Here is a 5,077-nt window from a genome sequence, read left to right on the forward strand (position 1 = left end):
GGCTAATGAACGCGCCTGCAGTTTTCATGGATCTTATGAACAGGGTGTGCAAGCCTTATTTAGACAAGTTTGTGATTGTTTTCATCGACGACATCCTGATCTACTCCAAGAGTCAGGAGGAACACGAGCAGCACTTACGACTTATCTTGGAGCTTCTCCGAAAGGAACAACTGTACGCCAAGTTTTCAAAATGCGACTTCTGGCTTCGCGAAGTTCACTTTTTGGGCCATGTGGTTAACAAGGATGGGATTCATGTCGATCCATCCAAGTTAGATTCGATCAGGAACTGGCCTGCACCGCGTACACCAACGGAAATACGCCAATTCTTGGGTTTGGCGGGTTATTACAGACGGTTCATTAAGGACTTCTCCAAGATCGCACAACCGCTTACTTTGTTGACACAGAAAGGCGTTACCTATCATTGGGGTAATACACAAGAAACAGATTTTCAGTACCTAAAGGATAGGCTCTGCAGCGCACCTATTCTCTCATTGCCAGAGGGCACGGACGATTTTGTGGTCTATTGTGACGCGTCGATTCAGGGTCTTGGTTGTGTATTGATGCAAAGGGATAAAGTCATTGCCTACGCTTCGCGGCAACTCAAAGTTCATGAACGGAACTACACGACGCACGATTTAGAGCTGGGAACTGTTGTTTTCGCGCTTAAGATATGGCGACACTACCTGTACGGTACCAAGTGCACTATCTACACCAATCACAAGAGTCTCGAGCATATCTTTAAGCAGAAGGAATTGAACATGCGACAACGTCGATGGGTTGAACTACTGAACGATTACGAATGTGCCATCAAGTACCATCCAGGCAAAGCCAACGTTGTGGCGGATGCCCTAGTCGAAAAGATACTTTACCTAGACGCGTGCGAGCACTACAACTTACTATTCAGTCCAGTCTTCCTGCACAGATACGCGATGCTCAGGTGGGAGCATTGAAACCAGAAAACGTCAGGGCTGAAGCCCTACGCGGCTCAAGGCAACGATTAGAACAAAGGGATGACGGCGCCTACTATGTAACAGGACGCATTTGAGTTCCGCACTATGGCAATTTACGTGAGCTGGTAATGGATGAAGCTCACAAGTCTCGCTACTCGGTACATCCAGGTTCGGATAAAATGTACCACGATCTCAGAACAACATATTGGTGGCCTAGCATGAAGGCCCACATAGCAACTTACGTCGGCAAGTGTTTGACCTGTGCAAGGGTCAAGACGGAATACCAGAAACCCTCAGGCCTACTTCAGCAACCAAGGATACCACAATGGAAATGGGAGGAAATTTCCATGGATTTTGTTATTGGCCTTCCTAGATCACAGCGTGGGAATGATACTATTTGGGTGATCGTTGATCGACTCACAAAGTCTGCTCACTTCTTTGCTATCAAAGAAACTGACAAGTTCTCTACCTTAGCAGACGTTTATTTGAAGGAAGTTGTTTCTAGGCACGGAGTGCTAACCTCTATTATTTCGGATCGGGATGCACGATTTACTTCAGAACTATGGCAAGCAATGCACAAATCCTTTGGCTCTCGATTAGACATGAGCACAGCTTATCACCCTCAGACGGATGGGCAGTCTGAGCGCACTATTCAAACCCTAGAAGACATGCTTCGGGCATGTGTTATCGATTTCGGCAACAGTTGGGAAAACATCTTCCGTTAGTAGAGTTTTCGTACAATAACAGTTACCACACCAGCATACAAGTCGCTCCATTCGAGGCATTGTACGGACGTAAATGCCGGTCACCTCTCTGTTGGGCAGAGGTGGGGGATAGTCAGATCACAGGTCCAGAAATGGTAGTTGATGCTACTGAACGAATTGCACAGATACGACAACGTATGGCGGCAGCTCATGATCGCCAGAAAAGCTACGCTGATAAACGCAGAAAACCGCTCGAGTTCCAAGTTGGGGATTGAGTGCTACTCAAAGTCTCACCGTGGAAGGGTGTGGTTCGTTTTGGTAAACGGGGCAAACTCAATCCACGGTACGTTGGACCATTCGAAATCACTGAAAGAATAGGCAAAGTAGCCTACAAACTAAACCTACCAGCTGAACTCGGTGCAGTTCACAATGTTTTCCACGTGTCGAATCTGAAGAAGTGTCTGTCAGATGAGACCCTCATAGTTCCTTTGAAGGAACTCACTATCGACGAACAGTTGCATTTCGTCGAGGAACCTGTTGAAATCACGGACCGGGATGTTAAGGTCCTCAAGAACACTAGAATACCTCTTGTACGAGTTCGTTGGAACTCCCGTCGTGGCCCAGAGTTCACCTGGGAACGAGAAGACCAAATGAAACTCAAGTATCCCCAGTTATTCGGAAACCGTGCAACCACTGCTGAGGCTGAAGCTACTACAGAATTTCGGGACGAAATTCCAAATCAACGGGGGGATGATGTGACACCCCAGGAAAACCAGTAAACGAGTACCATATAGATAATGTCGCCAGATCTTTAATGCGAATACCACTGCACCTAGCTCCAAATCATGTGTGGTATAATTCTTCTCATGGACCTTCAGTTGGCGTGAAGCATAAGAGATAACCTTTTGGCGTTGCATGAAAACGCAACCAAATCCCTGACGCGAGGCGTCACAATAGACTACGAAGTCGTCGGTGCCTTCGGGTAGGGATAATATAGGTGCATCGCATAGCTTATTCTTGAGTAGCTGAAAGGCTTCTTCTTGTTTATCTCCCCATTCATACTTCTTATCCTTATGAGGGAGGGAGGTCAGCGGTTGAGCTATCTTAGAGAAATTCTCAATGAACCTGTGATAATACCCTGCTAAACCCAAAACTTGTCAGATCTCGGTCGGCGTCTTCGGAGTTTCCCAGTTCTTGATTGCTTCGATCTTTGTCGGATCCACATGAATACCATTCTCGTTTACCACGTGACCGAGGAACTGTACCTCGTGTATCTAAAACTCGCACTTCGAGAACTTAGCGTAGAGCTTTTCCTTTTATAGCAGCTCTAGAATGGTTCTAAGGTGTTGTTCATGATCTTCCTTCGTCCGTGAATAAATCAAAATATTGTTGATAAATACGATCACGAATTTATCGAGATATGGCTTGCTAACCCGATTCATCAAATCCATAAATATTGTCGGTGCATTAGTCAACCCAAACGGCATCACTAGAAACTCGTAATGTCCATAACGAGTTCTTTTTTTTTAACGACCAACAAACTCAATCCCGAGCACTCTTAGGGCACCCACTGGACAAACCGAGTACTCCGAGAGTAACCCGAGTCCACCACCAATTCCGGGGAAAAGCCGGTAACCCACCCGCCCGTAGGCACGACGGTGAAATTACAGGTAAAACCCGTTTGGCTCAAGGATCCAACCCAGGTTTCCCTGGGTCTCCTATCACTACCCACCAGTGCCTAACTCTGCACCAAGTGGGAGTCGAACCTGCATCTCTCAAGAGAAATGCAAGTCCTCCACCACTTGATCTAGAGATCATTGGCGTCCATAACGAGTTCTGAAGGCAGTCTTCGGTATACTTTCCTCTTGAATCCGCAGCTGATGATAACCTGATCGAAGGTCAATCTTGGAATAGTAGCTTGATCCGTGAAGTTGGTCGAATGAATCATCAATCCTCGGTAAGGGATACCGATTCTTGATGGTTAGCTTGTTCAGCTCTCGGTAGTCGATGCACATTCTAAAGCTACCATCCTTTTTCTTGACAAACAGCACTGGAGCTCCCCAAGGCGAGAAGCTCGGCCTTATGAATCCCTTGTCTAGTAACTCCTGAAGCTGCGTTGATAACTCTTGCATATCTGAAGGCGCAAGTTGATAAGGTGCCTTGGCTACAGGCGCGGTTCTTGGAACCATTTCAATGTGGAATTCGACTTGTCGTTGAGGCGGTAATCTTGGCAAATCTTCAGGGAAGACCTCAGGATATTCCCTTACCACAGGGATATCTTCTAGCTTTGGCTCTTCAGCTTCCTTATCCACAACATGAGCCAAGAAGGCAACACATCCTTAGGTACGAACTTCCGTGCTTTCAAACAACTAATAATCCGCAGATGAGTATCGTGCTTCTCCCCGTGAATCACGATCGTCTCTTCATTCTCCATCGGAATGCAAATAATCTTCTCATGGCACACGACCTCCGCACGATTGCTAGACAACCAATCTATCCCAACTATGACGTCGAAGTTTCCCAATTCGACCGGTAGAAGATCTATCGAAAACTCACGCTCTCCAAGCTCTATAACACAACCTCTAATCACCTCATTGGCTTCTATTAGCTTTCCATTAACTAGTTCTATCGAGTATGGGATGTCTAACTTACTTGCTACTAAACCAAGTATATTCTTAAATTTTAGAGATACGAAGCTATAATCGGCACCAATATCAAACAGCACAGATGGAAAATGTTGATTAATAGGGAACGTACCAGTAACCACGTTCGGATCCTGGCGTACTTCCCTAGCTCTGATGTTAAACACTCTTCCACGTGCTTGGGTATTCTTTGGGCAATCCCGCTTAAAATGCCCCATTTCACCACAACCAAAGCAACCTTGACCGCGTCCATTGTCATTTCTGTTTTCACCCTGATTGTTGTTGTTATTGTTTCCACCTCGGTTTTCGTTACCAGCTTGGTTTCCATAACCACCACGATTTCCATTTCCACCAAAATTACCATTTCCTCCTTGATTTCGATTCCCAGTCTAATTTCCATTACCACCCCGGTTTCCATTACCATTACCATTACCACCAGATCCTCCATTTCTTCGTCCAGTACCATACCTGCATGCCTCCCTGACATGCCCCACTTTGCCACAGTTCCCACATCTTCCATACCTACATTGTCTGGTGTGATGGTGCTGACAGATATCACACTTGGGTAGAGTGCCCGTGTACTATTTCCCTTTGGGTTCAGTATTTGCAGCACCAGTCCTGACCTCGACTGGCTGGCTGGTATCCCTGCGCTTGTTGGCACTGTTGTTGTTGTTGCCCGCTTGAGTAACCTTCTTGAAATTATTGAAATTCCTTTTGTTTTCCCCAGACGACTCTACATGAGTCTCTTTCTTCTTTGTTTCGAAAATCGAAAACTTTCCCA

Source organism: Helianthus annuus, chromosome 10, assembly GCF_002127325.2.
Source record: "Helianthus annuus cultivar XRQ/B chromosome 10, HanXRQr2.0-SUNRISE, whole genome shotgun sequence".
In the NCBI taxonomy this organism is placed as follows: Eukaryota; Viridiplantae; Streptophyta; class Magnoliopsida; order Asterales; family Asteraceae; genus Helianthus; species Helianthus annuus.